This window comes from Rattus norvegicus, chromosome 1 (genome assembly GCF_036323735.1).
Source record: "Rattus norvegicus strain BN/NHsdMcwi chromosome 1, GRCr8, whole genome shotgun sequence".
Taxonomy (NCBI): Eukaryota; Metazoa; Chordata; class Mammalia; order Rodentia; family Muridae; genus Rattus; species Rattus norvegicus.
Genome location: NC_086019.1, coordinates 152,658,942 through 152,677,055, shown reverse-complemented (window position 1 = coordinate 152,677,055; position 18,114 = coordinate 152,658,942). Strand labels below are relative to the sequence as shown.

The 18,114-nt window shown below is 41.1% G+C and overlaps 1 protein-coding gene across 1 annotated transcript in view; it reads left to right on the top strand.

Moving 5' to 3' along the window:
- The window catches only part of Tmem135 (transmembrane protein 135), a 273,477-nt gene that overhangs the window by 15,350 nt on the left and 240,013 nt on the right, over positions 1-18,114 (top strand). The window lies entirely within an intron of this gene.

Here is an 18,114-nt window from a genome sequence, read left to right as displayed (position 1 = left end):
TTCCAACGCCTGCCTCCTGGCTGTGCAAGCAACTTCAGCAGGTAGAATCTGGCTGACCTGAGTAGACACATCTTGAGACACAGGAAGGCTTGCATACACAGGGCTTTTGTGACAGAGGCTGAGAAGGAAGTCAGGGGAAATCATTAATCCCCATATCCATTAGCAGTCCTCATCTGGAACATCGACTCTGAGTTTTGGATCGAAGTCAAAGAGCTGCCAAATTAATACTTTGTATTGGACAACTTCTGTGCTGTGTTTCATTTCTTACTAAAGGAGCTGTCGTGGTTTATGTTAGGCACTTAACCTACATTACTTTTAATTATCTGAGCAGTTCTGCCTAGTAGATATAAAATGTCACCAACTAAAGAGATGAACAGAGGTTAAAAAGTAATGAAGACTGGGAGGGAAATCTGCCTCTGCTTACACAGCAGTGGGGGAGGCTTGTAACTGAGAGGGCCACGTTTTATCGCTTTCAGTTGCTCAGACAGCTCAAGACACCAGAACCAGAAATGAAACTTCAGGGCTGCACCTCAAATTCTCTGACTGTTTGAGAGGTGAGAAGTCACTACTTTGTGTTTGGTTGAGGTATCATCAGCACATTACTAATACGTGGCCCAAAGCAGGGGAATCAACAAATTGGTGCTGAATGCACGAATCAATGGATCCACATGCCTTTCAATAAAATGTCAACACTGACATCATGAGCTTAAGTTCTTGATTTCATAGTTAAGTTCTTTCTGGAATTCTCCCTACTTTTGAAATTAAATTTTATTTATGCAATGTTTTAAATTGTGTGTGTGTGTGTGTGTGTGTGTGTGTGTGTGTATGTTGAGTTGTGGTTGTTTTTGTGTGTGTATGTGTGTGTGAGTGTGTGTGTGTGTGTGTGACAATGTGCACATGAGTGAAACAGCCACCAGCAGAGGCCAGAAGAGGGTTTGGATCTCATGGAGCTGCTGCTACTGGTAGTTGTGAGTCACCCCAGGTGGCTTCTGGGAACTGAACTCTACAAGGGCAGTGCATGCTCCTAACCACTGAACCATCTCTTTAGCCCCCATAACACTTAGTACTGCAAGTGAGTACAAGGTTACCCGATATACAGATTACGAGTAAGATACTGGCTTATTTAATGCAACACAAGGGTCTGCAAGAGTTGGCATCTTCCAAAAGTTACTCTCATAGGACTTCTGCTCACTTAACTTTGGTTAAGAGGGAACAGGTGCACATATGTGCTCATGGATGTAGAAGCCAGAGGTCAACACCCAGTGTTATTTCTCAGGAGCCATCCACCATGACTTTTGAGATAAAGTCTCTCACTTGCCCTGGAATTAGCTACATAGGTTAGGCTGGCTGTCCAGGGAAGCCCAGGGTTCTTTCTGTCTTCCTCCTCCTCAGTAATGGAGTGCCAACATGTCCTGCCTTTTTACATGGATGCTGGGAATCGAACTCAGACCCTCATGCTTGCATGGCAAAGTTTTTATTGACCGTGCTATCACAGTAAATTTAAATTATTATTTTGCTTTTAGACAAGTTTTTAATAGGTACTTATGTTGCCAGGTTAGACCCAATTCTTGATTTTCTGGCCTTCGCCTTTCAGAGAGCCAAGGGTATAGTCATGGATCACAGTGTCAGGCCTGGAACTTCTGGAGTATTAAGCAGAGAAAAGAATCTGACTCCATGGTTTTCATTCAGGCGTGTGTGTGTGTGTGTGTGTGTGTGTGTGTGTGTGTGTGTGTGTGTGTGCATGTGCATTAAACCTTAACCAGTTACCAAATTTTGTCTGCTGAGAAAGTTAAGTAGAGACCCCTACAATGCAAGCCTTTATCAGGGTAGCGGGTATAGGGCAAGAGGGAAAATTGCAGACAGCAGTAGGGGTGGGGGTAAAGCTGGAACTTTGCCTAGTTCTTGCTTCACAGGCAGAACCCCAGCCCAGTTCCCTTTTGCTTGTTCTGTGGGGCAAGGCTGCATTAGCAAGCTATAAATTCCACCAGTATAAGTATGAGGAATGTGGAGATGAATGTGAGGAAGTCTTTATTCCAGAGGAAAGGGCATGATAGTGGGCCAGCTGGAGATGGAAGACAGAACAGCTCCCAAGTGTGAGCCAGCAGAGATTTGAAATTAGAATCTTGCTCAGCCTGCATCTGGATTTTAAGAACTGGTTGTAAGTGATAGGGCTGATGAGTAACTGGAAATGAGTCTGCAGAGACCTGAGGTGACACGGGATTGATTTGTCAGGAAAAATTATTAATGTATTCATCTGATCATTTGAGACCTCTCCCTCTGGCAAGAGAAGCATTTGTACAGGGAATTAAACTCAGAAGATTAAAAGTAGCAGAGGGCCCATAAAGATGAGCAGTCAAGTATCCAGAGAAATCCATCTGGGTTTGCCATCAAAGGCAACTTGATAGAGATAGGGAGTGTGAGCAAATGGCCCACTGGCCTGTGTATTGTAGGTGATGTCCTCTCTTCAGACCAGTGATTCTTACTTTGGAACTAAGAGTGAAGGGTCATTTTCCATTAGGAAATGAGACTTAGAAAGGAAAACCATTGGCGACTGTTTAGAAGATGCATGTTAGCTGAATGTTTGCTGGAACTTATGGAAGGTCTCTGGGTTCTTAGAATGCTAACAGAATGACCTCTGTTCTTCCCCACAGTTTGACTAAGTGTAAACAAAGACTTATGAATAAAGGGAAGAAGAATTTAAGGACAAATGTAAGGATCCCTTCCTCCCCGAAGCTTGCTCTGAGTGGAGGGATTTTAAACTATGCTATTTAGGGAGCTGAAGAGACGGCTTGGCCATCCGAGCACTTGCTACTCTTGCAGCAGACATGGATTTGGTTCTCAGAATCCACATGTCAGCTTACCTGTAACTCCAGTTCCAGGGTAGCCAGTGTCCTCTTCTGGCCTCTGTATATACCAGGTATACATGTGGTACCAGTACCATGTATTCCTTGTATACCATGTAGGCCTTCATGCATATACATAAAATAATAAAACTGCTTTCTAGACTTCACCTTGTGATGGAGTGCGTGCGTAACTGCACATGTGTGTATATTTCATTAATGTCCCAAGGGGGCTAGTGGTAGGTCAACACTTTCATTAATTGATGAAGCTGGGAGTACCATTTATCTTCAATGTATCTCATTTTCCACATCTTTAAAATGGAGAAAATACTATCTTCTCTAGATTTCTCCTGTAAGTACTTAACCAAGTGATATTTTAAAATGTCTTAATTGCTTCCTAATGCCAGTGATGAAAAAGATATATGGACATGTTTCCAGTGACTCTAAGGGCAGGGTGGTGTTTCCTAAACATGGAGTGGTTTGTGACACCTTCCGTCAGGGTTTCCCTGAAGACCTCTAGAGAAGAGTTGTGGGGTGCCTTAGCATTACAGTTTTCCCACCTTGAATAGCTTGCTATTGAGGTGGCAGAGTTGGGCTAGGCAACCATTGTTGTTGGGCCCTAGCTAACTGTTGGGCCCTCACAATGCTTAGTCTTGGCTTCTGTCTTCTCATGTGTTGGGAGGTATATAGTGATTAGCATAGTACCTCTCACTGCAGTGGATGGACACCTGGCCTGAATGAAAGAAGAGGACAGGTATTATGAGCTGTGGATGTATGACCACACCCTATGCATGTGGAAACTCTTCTGTGCAATTGAAGCATGACATGCTACCACTGGACTTGCCCAAGAATGTCTAAATTCTAAAAATATAAAGGACTTAGAGCAACTGAGACTCTCATGTGTGGCTGGGGAAAGCAGAGTATGAGGCCACCTAGAAGAATAGTAGTACCTACTGAAACTGAACACATATGCCTCCTACAGCAGGTACTGGTCCACATTAGTGGTGCATGTGCATGGTTTCACTGCAGGCATCTTCCCAAGATGTTCTTAGGGAGCTGCACAGATGACTAGTGGTTAAGAACATGGGTTGCTCTTCCTGAGGACCCAAGTTTAGTTCCCAGAATGTTCCTAGCAGCACTTCACATAGGAGCCCAGCTACAAACACCCAAAGGACCATCAACAGTCAGATGGATGAAGAGTCATGAGCAATGTATAACTACTTGCCAGATACAATATGTATGAAGCTTGCAAATACGGTTTGATTCTTTTAGAGCTAGAAAGGACATGTGGTTCATCTGTATTGCTAAAAGCGTGGTGGTGATGGGAACTAGAGTGTGGAGACTGAGATGAAGAGAACATGTGAGGGCTTTCTGGAGTTCTGGTTGCTTATTCCTTGAGCTAGAGGCTTGTCTAAGGGCTGTATAGTGAGATACACATGACTGGAAGTAGAACTTTCCCATAGTTCGTACACTTCAGGAAAAAAAAAACAAAATGTGAAGGCAGACACACTCTTCCAGTGTGCAAGAGACTGGGGCAGGAAGATTGGGCGTTTGAGAGCATACTGAAATACACAGCTTGAGGGTAGCCAGGTATCTTAGTTAACGTTTCAATTGCTGTGAAGAGACACCATCACCATGGCAAGTCTCAGACAGGACATTTCATTGGGGTTGGCTTATAGTTTCAAAGGCTTAGTCCATTAATGTTATGGCACGACATGAAGCCTGGCATCATGCAGGCCACAGTGCTAGAAAGCAGCTGGGTGTTTTACATCTAGATCTTCAGGCAGTAAGAAGAAACTGAGACATACTTCTTTCAATGATGCCACATCTGCTACAAGGACACAACTCTTAATAGTGCCACTCCCTGTAGACCAATGGGTGCCATTTTTATTCAAACCACCATACTTAGTTTACGGGACACAGTTTTGTCTCAAAGGAACAGCAGCAGCAAATTGGAAACAATTCAGACTTCCATCAGTGGGTGGATGGCAGATCAAACTATGGTTTCTTTACCTGTCTCATACTGCTCCATGATAAAAAGAAATGAACTGGGGATATGCTCAGCATGGTTGGAACATGGCTGGAAAGATGACTAAGCCATTAAGAGCACTTGCTCCAGTGCCAGAGGACCCAGCACTCAACGTTAGGCAGTACACAATTGCCCCAAACTCCAGCTCCAAGGGATCCAACACCCTCTTTTGGCCTCCTCAGACACCGATACACACATGGCATACACACATAGACATAGACACAGACATACACACACACACATACACGCAAACAAAATTAAAAAAAAAACCCCAAAACAAAGAACAAATGTGGATAGAAGTTAAGTATTTGGATTGAAAGAGACCAAAAGAAAGAAAGGAAAATTGATTTATTTTTGTTACACAAAATGGGCTTGGGAGGCTGAGTTTAAACCTTAATCCATCATTAATCACTTGTATATTCTAGGACATGACTTTTTTCAATGCCTTGATTTTCTGGTCTCTAAACATTTCATCAAAGGATCGAGTGATTGAGATTCAGTGGTGTACGTCGAGCGCTTAACTGGTATATGAGATTTTATAGATTATCTAGGTTATGATCATGATTTTTGAGCTATATCTCTCTTTATAGCACATACAGGCCTGGAACTCACTATATAGCTCAGGCTAGCCATGTTATCCTTAAGGCTAAGCCTCCTGCACACTGAGACCTGAGTTGGGACTATGACTTTTATTAAGCAAGAAATACATGTTAAGTGCTAGTCTAGGACTACTTGGCATGTGGTGTGGTCAGTGCTGCTGGTGGATAGAACAGTCAATGTCTTGACCAGACAGACTAGTTGGAAACTGGAGAGAAAATGCCTCTTGCCCCTGGGAAACAGCTGAACAGCATAGAAGTGATTCCAGTCCATGCAAAGCAGCCTACCCTTAAACGGACTTAGATCCACCTGGGGAAGTCATTTTTGTTTTGTGCAGCAGAGATGGGGAATGGGCACTTTATTACAGCATTGAATGCATAGGCAAAACAAGTCTTGGCCAGGATTCCTTAGCAGTTAACTCTGGAGCAACCATAGCCCCACCAGAATGATGTTCTGCCAGCAACCTCAAAGTTAGGGTGGTGTCACTCTACCAGTTCACCGCAGGAGATTGTACCAAAACCGTGGGCAGGAGCCCACAGCGAACAAATTACAGGACAGAGAACTGGAAGTCCAAGCACAGGCAGAATGTGGAAGAATCTCTCAGTGTTGCTCACTGCTGAGAGAAAACTAGCTGCCCCCGGGTGTTCATCAGTAAATACTATGGCAGGGTAACAAAATTGCTATAAACTTACTAGAAAACTAATAAAATATCCAGATATTTGTTTTTCTAGCCCAAGGGTCTACTGGTTCCTTCTTACTACTTTTCTGCACATTATATCCTGTTTTTTAGAGGCAGTTCTATTTTTGTGTTTAATGAGTTCCTAAAAATTTATATGAAAAGTGAAATAACCTTACCTATTACATGAGGAATTTTATCCCCAAGAAATAAACAAAAGTATACATTTCCCAGGACACATTATACATATTTTAATCTTAAGTTAAAAATAGAAACCTGAATGCTGTATCATATATTTGATGATTTAAAACGTAAAGGCAACATGGACAAGAACAACAACCATCCAAATTAGAGTCTGTGGAGGTGGGGAAAGTGCTCTCTATGCAAACATGCGGACCTGAATTTGAATCCACACCACCCACTTACAAAGTTGAGCGTGGTCGTGTATATCTGTAAACCAGAGTGACTGCAGGGTAAGGGTTTAGTGTGTACAGGATGTAGGTGTGGAAGCAGGCTGGCCAGCCAGTCTACTTGAAGTGGAAAGCTGTAGATTAAGTGAGAGACCTTCTCTCAGGAAAAAAAAAAACCTTTAAGAATAGAAAAGCAATGTAGATCCTTGAAGCCATCTTTCTTTTGCATGTTCTTCATGCATGTTCACACGCATGTGAATGCACACACACACACACACACACACACACACACAAATACTAAAATTACTTATTTGTAGTAATTTTCTACCTCAACTTCTGCCTGTTCTTGGCTGACTTGAAGCACTTACGATCAATTTGGCTGACCCAGATATTGGGCAAAAACATGTACAAGTTCAGAGAACACAAGTACAGGTCGAAAAGGGACTCAAGTCATGCATGGTGGCTATAACTCTCGAACCTTCTAGAACATCAAAGCCAGTCATGTGCCTGACCTCTCACCATCCCTACTGAGTAGCTCGCAGCAACAGGAGCCCCAGATCTTGCGTAGAAACCACAGCAAGAGAGTTATCCAAGTACGTGACCCTCTGATGTTGAAGGGATAGTGATATCCAGGTAGAGGGCTGAGGCAAATGAATAAAACACTTCTAAAGTGTACTGAGAAGAAACAGTAAAAATGTCTAACTTTTTGTTTAGAACAAAAATCCACTGAGGTCCTACCATACTAACGTGAAGCCATTTTTATTCTACAATGAGGGAGCAGTGGAAGGAGGAAGGGAAAGGCAAGCCCAGCGGCCAGTTGTCCTGTGCCCATGCTTTCTAAGTACCTCCCTTGGTCAAGTTCCCCAAGCACTTATGTTTACACCACAGGGACACTTTCTTTTAGGCCAGCGGCCTTTAGGGAAAAACAAGTCTGAGCAGCCTCAGAGGGAGCCAATGCCAGATACCTAAACTTATAAAACAGACAGCTAGGTTCACCGGGCATAAAACTGAGAAGGAGCAAGAACAGACCGAGCAGAGGAAACAGACAAGAGTCTGAAAGAAACAGTGAACGAGGAGGTCTGTAAGGCCATCACACTCATAAAACAAAAATAGGAGCGATCACAGCCCAAGCCTGCCAAAGAAATATAATAGGAGCTAAAGATGACTGAAGACAGTTTTCTCCTCTTGTTTGCTTTGCAAACAATAGTGGTAAGCTGCAGTAAAACATACACAAGAACTTCAGACAGGAAGAGAAGTGACCTTGCCGGAGCCAAGCTGTGGCTGGCTGGCGGTGCAGCCACAGGATGCCTCAAATTGCTCATTAAGCTGCAAGTGTGTGGAATTCCAGATTTTGGTGTGGGAAAGACATTTTAGGGTGGCATGTGTAATGTGTGAAAATTGGGTTGTATAAAAGTTAAATATGTGGAAGTTAAGAACCATCTGTGTCCACATTCCACTCGGCTATCCCCAGGGCTTGGTAATATAAATCTTCCATTCTCAACTCAGGGTCACCATAACAATGACTAATTTCTGTATATGACTTCACCACTTAGTAGTTTACAGAACACTCTTACTAATTCTTCTGTTTATTCCTTATCTAGGAAGGCTACTATATCCACAGGTTACTATTGAGCAAAGGCAGGGAACAGACATTTGTGTCTGTAAACTTACAGAAAATGTTCCCCAGAAAGGTAAACTTGCAATCTATTTACCAAACACAGATTGTCACCCCCTTAGGACAGTAGTCCTCAAATCTTACTGTGAATCATAATTTCCTGGGCATTTGTAAACATTTAAACACAGACACAGACACAGACACAGACACACACACACACACACACAGAGAGAGAGAGAGAGAGAGAGAGAGAGAGAGAGAGAGAGAGAGAGAACTCTTCTAGTATCTTATTTCTTAGCCAGTAGGAGCTCTAATAACTTGCTAAGTACGTTTGCTAGTGAGGGTCTAAGATCCACACATCAAGAACTATTATTGATGACAGAAAGACTCCTGTCTCTTTGACGAAAGTGTTCCCAGGTCAAATTGCAACGTGCTTTCTGTGAAACAGAATACAAATAGCCTTGGTTCTATAAAGAAGAGGATAAGTGGTATGAAAATAACTGCAGTAGAATCCCAGAGCTGTGTCCATAACTCCTGTCTGGAAAACATTTTTATACACCACAAAGTTATCTTCTACATTAAAATGGAGATGCCTATGTTGTACTAAGGTAATGAGAAGAAGAGAGAATATGAAGATAATATTATGATACACTGGAATACATATTCTCAGGGGTCTGGGAAGTGTTTGTTATGTGCAGTATCTGAAGCACAGGTCTTACGATGGAGCTGATTTTGAGTGAGTGGGAGAAGTAAGAAGGGAACTGTGTGGAATTCTCTCAGAGTTGTCACACTGATGGTCTCTGGATTTGGGTGTGGGGTAATTTTTAGCTCTATAGGGAGTACATACTACTTATACAGGAAGTAAACAAATCTGTCTTTGTAAAGTTCTTAGGGACTTTTAGAACCTCCATTTAAAGGGAAAACTACCATTTCCCCCTCTTTAGGCTACTGTTAAATTCTATCCCCTTTGTTTAAGCAATCTCTCTGATATAGTTACATGTTTCTTGTAACATAATTCATAGAACTGTCAATTTGGGGGCTATTTACTCGTGCAAAAAGGATTATACTACTCAATCAACTAGTGTTGAATTACCACATTTCATTGCACGGAGGTTGTTGTTAAGGCAAGTCTAAACTAATCCCCCATTCCTCTCTCCACCCCTCCTAATAATCTAGTTTCTTCTATGTGCCCACTACTCCTATGAATTTTGTTGTGCTTTGTCTGTAACCTTCCTTAAAGATACAGGCCACCTTCTGATACCTGTATATAAAAGTTTCATTTCAGACAAAAAACTGTAAACCTGTTCATGTTGTGTTGGAAAAAGAACTGTAAGCCTGTGCATGTGGTGGGGTGTTGCCTATAGCTTATGCCTGTAGCAGAAGCTCATATTGTGCAGATTCCAGTGTGGGGAAAATACTCTCCCTAGAGGAAGCATGAATAAATGGTTCAAATATTAGCTTCATTTAAATAAACATTTCCAAGACAGACCGAATATAGTGGTTTGGGTTTGTTCTGGTTGTAGACAGTTTAACTCAGAAAATGTTTAAAATTATAGTACTCCTTTGAAAATTAAGCTAATACTGTATATATGTCATATACATAAATGCTAAGTTCTGTGAGGTCTACAGAAGTTTCCTCCCATAAAAAATCCACGTAGACAGTAGAGATAAACTTTGTGTACATGACTCAGTAAAAAACAAATGGCAAACATTGTAGGTAAGTGGTTTCATGGAGCTAGTTCACCGTACCAGAGGGGAAGACGGTAACCATCTTCAAACTCCTGTGTATGTGTTTTTGTATATATGCTTTCATATATATATATGTATATATATACATACATACATACATATATATGTGCATGCCTCCATATACATATTGTGTGTATTCATGTAGAGGTCAAAGTAGGGTGTTGTACCTCAGGAGCCTTTAACTTTGGTATTTTTGAGCCTCTTATTGGTCTAGCGGTTCCCTGCCAGTCCTGCAGATCTGCCTGTCTCTGCTTTCCTGGTGCTGGGTTTATAATCAAATTCTTTAAATACTACAGTGACAGATTTTTAGTAGTTCAGAATGCTTGACAGCATAGCCACCCCATCCAAGGCTGTAAAGTTTATTAGACTGAAACGAATCCTTGCTTGGAGAAGTCTGTACTAAGGAGGCAGCCTCGCCTCTACCCCCTCAACATTACCTCTCCCCCTGCTTCTTCATTTTACAGCTACAAGTTTTTAGGATAATAATGACCCCGGGACTAGACCAAGGTGAAATGTTGCTTCTTAGGGAAACATGCAGGTACGAGGCTTTGAGCTACAAGCAACGAAAGGCCCACATGCACAAGTGAGAAGCAAACCTCCCACGTCACCAGATAAGAAGTGCTGAGGGAGAGTGAGCAGGAGGTTCAGAAGCTCCTCCCCAAGCAGCAGGATTTTCTCATCTGCCCTGTAGCAGGCTGGAAGGGATGCTGCACCTCTCAGGCCTGAACACTGCCCGGATAAGGATAGGCCTGACCCAAGGACTTGACCTGACCATTGTCTGATTTTATAAGTAGGATTTGTGGGATCACATCTATGGACATTTCTTTTGTAAAGTATCTGTGACTGTATTTGGATCAAAACTGATATAAATAAAAGAGTATGAAAATTCTCAGAGTCAGGTCAAGACAGGAGACAGCCAGCTCACTCACTGCTGCTCATCGATCATATTATCCGTTACTGTTTCCAAGGGGCCATCATCTATCCAAAGAGTGCCTCACGCTTCCACAAATGTGTATCAAATTTTCTGTCTCTCTGTCTCTTTGTCTGCCTCTGTTGTCTCTCTGTCTCTGCTGTCTCTCTGTCTCTGTCTCTGTTGTCTCTCTGTCTCTGCTGTCTCTCTGTCTCTGTCTCTGTTGTCTCTCTCTGTCTCTGTGTCTCTCTGTGTATGTGTGTATAAACAGGCGAGCAAGAAGCTTCTAACCCTTCTGTACTCTCACACTATACTTGCTGTGACATATAGATTGCCTCTGTTCTTTGTGTGAACAGGCTTTTCTTTTACTTCTATAGAAAGGGAGGAAAATAGAAGAGGAAGGGGGGCAAGGAAGAAATATACATACATACATATATATATATATAATGTGTGTGCATGGCTATATATATGTGTGTATATATTTAATATAGAACACACACACACACACACACACACACACACACACACACCCTGGGCATTTCCCAATTTTTGAACAACCAATTCTCTAGCTTCTCTTCTACATTCAGGATAAGGCTATTTTCTTCATGGGGCTCCCTTCCATACTTAATCTGATTCTGTAACAACCTCAGACTGAGAGTGCAAGTTGGAGAGAGAAGAAAGACATGGAATTCGTACTGAGAGTCTGCTCTGAGACAGAAGTTGTACAGGGAAGCCTACACACTTCCTGTGTTCATATCTGAAGGCAGCTGCAGGCCAGGATGAGCGCTCTTTGTATGCAATGCAGGCTGGGTCAGCAGAGGGAGACTTTGATTCATAGTTACTGAGTATGTTTGGCAGTCGTCTGTCAGCTTTCATAATTAGGCTCTTGCTAAATGAGATGCTCTTTCTAGCCCTTCTCTCTCCTAGCTTGAGGTCTTAGAAATGTAGAATTAGAGGGAAACTAGGGATGGTCCTGAAAAATAATTCACATGTACAGTCTGGCACATTCAGAAAATGTTGCCACATTCATAAAAGGAGATTATGCAGAATGTTCATGCTAATCAGAAAGAGAATTGCATCAATTTTCTTTGATATGCAGTTTAGAGAAAATCAACATCTACTGAGCATTTTCTCTGTGGCATACATATTAACATTCACAGTTATTATAATTATAATTATTATAACTACTTGGTAATAGTTCTGGCTTACAAACAGAAAAATCTCACCATAGAGAGTAAAAAAAAATATGGTTTAATAGTCCCATAGAGGCTGTTTCATTTGTTTCACTTCTCAGAGAAATATATCACTACCTTTAAGCACAGTAGTGGCTCAGGGTGGCCTTGGACTTGGGACCTTTCTGCTTCCACCTCCCAAATTGCTGGTAGTATAGGCAGGCGCCACAGCAGTTGGTCCTTTTTTATTCTGTGTGTAATAATACTCAGAAGACTGCATCATCTCCAGATTTTACACATTTCAGTTGAAGGAAAACAATATGGCTAACTTGTTAGTCTTTATTTTATTAGCAAAACAAAAACGTCCCCCCTAACCTTCTCAGACTTATATTTAAGATCAGTGGTTGCAACTTTTCACACAGATACCCACCAAGAAAAAGGAGTCACTAGCACTTCCAAGGTCACCTCACCACAGACTAAATGTATCCAGATAACATCCACGTCTGAGCTACCACCTGGTTTGTGCCTTTACCTTGCACCACAACCAACATCCATTCATGTATATATTGTCTATGTTTATGACTGTTTTCACATTACAGTGCCAGAGCTGGAACCGATTAAAGGGCTTCAATATTCAATGGATATACAGTCTGGCACATTCAGAAAATGTTGCCAACTCCTGATTATTTCTATCCATGAGCCAGTACCTTTCCCAAACCAAACTGGGAGAAATTCTGGTAGAAAAACGAAAACCAAACAAACAAAAACTCAAACAACAACAAATGCTTTTTAGGCCATTTATTTGAGGTAGTTGTTGCTCAGAAAGGCTAAGTAAACACAAGAGCATAGTTGAATAAAGGTAATCCTAAGCACAAACTTAGTGCCCTCCGACTTCACATCTGTCGTGGTTTGGATACAAAAGGCTCATGTGCTTGATCTCCAGTTGCTGGCATTCTTGACAGGTGCTTGGATTATGAAGGTGCTTACAATGGATCTATCATTGAGGAAGTCATTTTTCCAGGTCTACCAGGACGGTTGAAAGCAGTAGGTCGCCAAAGGCACACTTTGAAGAACACACGTTGCCAATGGCCATTGCTCTTTCTCTGCCTCCTGTCCTCCATGAGGTGCCACATTGACCTACTTCCTTCTCCTCACCTTGGTGTGCTGCCTCACGGTGCACCGGGTGCAGAAACAATGGAATCAAGTGACCATGGCATAGTACTCTGAAATTGTAAGCCAAAATAAAGCCTTCTTCCCTCACACTGCCTTCTCATGTATACTATCCCTGTGGAGAAGAGCTAATTCAAACAAAGTTCTTTCGACTATATTGTATTTGGGGGAAGCTTTTTCATCTGCGAAGGAACTGTAAATTCTGTCTTGTAATTAGTTAAGCCAGAAGATATGGAAATCAATCCATATAAATAGCTTCACAAGACAATAATAATTTTTGTATTGCATAGCAACATTTATTTCCCATTCTGTTCTCTCTCCCATGCATGTATGCGCACACATATGCACACATACAAGGTAGCTGCCCTGAACTATGTTAGGATTGTTTTCTCTGCTCCTTTACATCATACATACCTGAACACACAGTAAAGACTCAATAAAGACTCAATAAAGTTGTTATATCCCATCCCTTTGTTAGCTAATATCAAAGATATATGTATATATGTACATGTACACATATATGTATATATCCTTGATATATACATTATTCAAGTGTGCCTGCTATCTTGCACATGAGGCTGTGTAATCATCAGTGCATGTGAATTCTGTACGTATATGCGACAGCTAGATGTCATCTGACCCATTAGCTGGTCCCTTGCAAATACAAATGATTGTGGTTGCAATTTGAAGGTGACATGGTTATGTAGTCAACTGTGGTCTGGCTGATCCATGCTGTTTTTATGTGATGGCCATGGGATCCCTGTAGGTTGCAGGTAACATCCTTGTCCTGTTTCTGTGCCTCCATTTGAAACCTTGCAAGGGCATCTCGGGTGGTCAGAGAGCGAAGAGGTATATATCCTGGAACAAAGGAAAGGGTGCCCAAGTATGCAGCTCTATAAAAATCTGTGGGTTTTTGATTTGTTTGTTTTCTCCTCTTACCTTTCTCCATACATCAATCTGAGGGGAGCTAGAAATGCCATGTGTCCACTTCCTGTCCTTCACTTCATCCTTGAGAAGCATTCTACAATGCTCTCATCTCTCATGCAAACCTTCTCCTCTCACTCAGGGATGCTTCCTCTATTCTGAAATGCCCTACACCACTGGGATAACTCCCTAAAGTTATGCTTACAGCCAGCTTACTTCTTGGCGGTTAGAATTGACCCTAATATCATAGTAGATGCATCCTGTGAGCTGCATTTAATTGTCAGCCTGTTTTCGCCTTGCATGATTCTATTAGCAAAACTCGTGAGAAGTCATGTGGGGTTTTCCCTGTGCACTCGATAAGTAATTAGCAAATGTAAGAATAAGGTAGGGGTGTAAAAAACCACAGGGTACCCGGCTTTTCAGTAGACCAGGGCAGGGACTTTTAACTCACTTTTGATTCCCTACCATTCTCTAGGAGGATTTATTTGTTCCCCAGGCCTTGGAAACTGCTAAGTAGAAGAAGAAATCCTGTTTGGAGATCTTATCGTCATGCCTCACTTCTGGGTGTCCTTTTTTCTTCTATCTTTCCAGCCTGGCATTCCTCCTCCATTACTCTTAAGTGCCACAGTCTGTCATCCTGGATGGAGTGCAAAAGCTACAGTGTAATCTCACATTCTTTCAGGGCCACTGACCAGAGGAAACACAAGCTAGACCAACGGGACTCTCCTGATGCTGACCAGCCAATAGCCCTGCAGTTTCCTTCTGTGTTTAGAATTCCTTATCTAGCATTGCTAGCAAATGCTTGGGCCCACAAGTCAACTAGAAGCTTATCTGCAGGGCTGGCGCTTCAAAGAGATAGACACACACTGTTCCTCGGGGTCAGAGGCTCTGTGTCAGTGTGAGATGGGAGGCATTTGGGATCAGTCAATTTAACACGGGTAACACAACCCATTAACTTCTTTTGTTTTGAAACAGAGTTAATCTTCCCCTTATTGTACAATCAGAACAAAAGGTAGAGAAAGAATTTCTGAACAATTTAGTACATTTGACATGCTTCTCTTGAATCTTGTATCATTTAATAGTTTATATCACCTATACTTTGAAATATGTATGGTGTTGGTTTTGTTCGGACTTTTTAAGTATGAAAATAAGATGGAAATAATCCCTCAAAAGTTTATACTGTTGGGTAAGCAGGATTTTAACAGCTGATTTGTGTTTATTGTGTGTATACTGTATATATAGAATAAGTTGTTTTATTTCTTCATTTAGATTGGGTAGATATTTGGTTGGTTTCTAATCGTTTTCATTGGTACTGTTAAAATGGCTTGATGAGAAAGCCTTTCCTACAGGTAAACTAACTTCCTTCGCTTGAATTTCCCAGAGTGATAAAATGATAGTGTAGAAAATGGAAACTATTAGAAGACAATGTGACAGAAGGTTTCTTCTCGTTTATTCTTCTACCAAGGATGTGGCATCAGCACTGTATTATACAGTTGTCTTATTAATGAGAAAGAAAGCCAACAGAAGTTTAGCTTTTGTTATTAATAATGACCAACAGTTTTCTCATTAAAATTATTTCTTTTTTAAACACTCTATTTATGCCCCTTTCCTGTTTCCATTTCCAATAGTTTTCTCATTTGTTTTTGGTTGATGCTTCAGGCACACTTTTTTAAATTTTTTTTTGAATTTGAAGTTTTCCATTTGATTTTGATTTGTTTGGCTCATAATTTTTTTGACTACTTCAGTTTTATAACAATGTGTACTCCTTATGTTACTTATAAACCTAAGTTCTCCCCGTCCTGGGTATTTGATAATCTTTATGTTGTCCCTTGTGTGCTTTGAATTTTTTCCTTCTCGATGTAATCGCCCATTTTCTCAACCCCAGCCCACTATCTGGCTTTACCTTTGTCACTCAGTCTTGGCCAGTTGGAGTACCACATCCCTCTAGTCACTGTGCTAAGTTTAGGAATAAGCTTGCAACTACATGCAGACTTCTGTGAGACACATAGAAAAAACACGTACAAGAATTACATCATACTATTATGGAAGAGAATCTGACTTTTCTGCTAGATGTGAATACTGGAGGACATAGACTGGAGCTTTACTAAGCTATCCTCCCATCACACAGACTGTGGGGTTAAGACTTATACTCAGAGACCAGACCCAGAAGTAGGGCTTTGGACTATATAAACCCTTCCATGAAACCCCACTTGAAGACAACATAGCTATACATTTCATTCCATGAGCTAATATTTCTTTATTCTCTTAAGGCAGATTAAATGGAGTTTCCTTTCAGTGAATACCAACAAAGACCTAATGCATGTATATCACTGCCTGTATTTTTTTTCCTAATGGAATTTTGGTTGATGCTACAGTGTCCCAATCCTGCCATATTTCTCTTTCTGCATCTGTTGTATGGTAATTTCTTCAGAGATAACACATTTTCTCATTAGAGGGAAACTCATTAAAACGCAGGAGGTTTCAAAATAGACTAATTAAAACTTAATAGAGAAAGCAACTCAGAAGCTTCAGGAAGTCCCTGAAACTGACCAGATGCACTAAACCCTCACCCTCAAGCATGTGTAAGCAGTAGGGACTGCTAAGATACACTCTTTGCCAAGCCTAGGCACTGAGAAGAATATCAGAGCAGCCAAGCAGCCTGGAAAACAGAGACAAACTCTGATGCCTCAGAGAGGCTCAGACTGACAGAGTTGCTTGGAAGAGACACTCTCACTCCTATAGAGCTGCCTGCTATTGTGGAGAGCTCCAATGTTTCTGGTTTTGGAATTTATCATCCATGCTGGGGTGAGTTTTGAAGATGCAGCTCTTTGAACTATTTTTGCTTCTGTAAGTAACCCCAATAAAACTCATTGGTTCAGCAGCGTCCTTCTCACCAGACCTACTGTGATGTCATATAGGCAGCAATGCTCAGCAAACAAATGGAGCCTGTTGAATGAAATGCCAGTGGATCCCACATTCCCTAAAAGTTGCTTTGGAAAGCCTCCTGTTTGTAAACTTGCTAAGTACCACTTTTGTCTCTTAATCAGAAGAGTAATCTATAGAAGGAGTTTCAAATATTTGATCTCTCCGTGTGTTTGGATCCACATTAAACTGGATCTGAGTGTAAATATGTGCTTGGAATGTTCACTGCATGCTTCAACAAAACAGACGGGAAGATGTAGCGTGGCCCACTCTTGAATCAGTGGCTCAATAAAATGTAATGTTTACTTTCCATCCTTTGTAAAAAGAAAAAAAACCTGGTTTTTCTTTAGAGCTTGATTCCTTTCACATAAAGCCACTGACATCGTCTCAAATAAAAAGGGGCTGAGAAATGAGATGTTTTCCTGGTGATTACCATGAAAACTTGGCAGTGATTCTGTACCAAAATGGCCATGAGCTACTGCTATTGTGTGCTGTTTAGGAAGCTTGTTCTTTTCCTTTGTAAACCAAACTCTGTCACAGGCAGAGTTTGGAAACACTTGGAGAACACACTGTGGAAAGACATTAATTGATGTATCATTGTGGGGACAGCTGGCAATTCTTGGTCTTTCCTCCTTTAATAACTGTTGACCTGGGTTTCAGAGTGAGCCAGGCAGGGGCCATCTTCTGCCACATCTTTTTTGTTTGTTTGTTTGTTTATGACATAATTATTACCTTTAATGTCTTTCTTAAATTTTTGTTACACAATTTAACATACAAAAACTTGTAGTGATGAGAACATAGATTTATTTAACATTTTTTGGTCTACTGGAAAATCATATATATATATGTATATGTATATATATATGCAGAAATTGATTGAAAACAATTTCTTGTACATGTTAGACAAGAACTCTATGCTAGAACCTCAGTTGTGTGTGTGTATGTGTGTGTGTATGTGTGTGTGTGTGTGTCTGTGTGTGTGTATTCACGTTTTTATTATGATCTCTAAATTCAGAACTAGGAATAATCTTTGAATTTTACTCTCATATGTTCTGTAGTATAATTATACTTTAAAATAAATTATTTTTTTCCATTTTTAT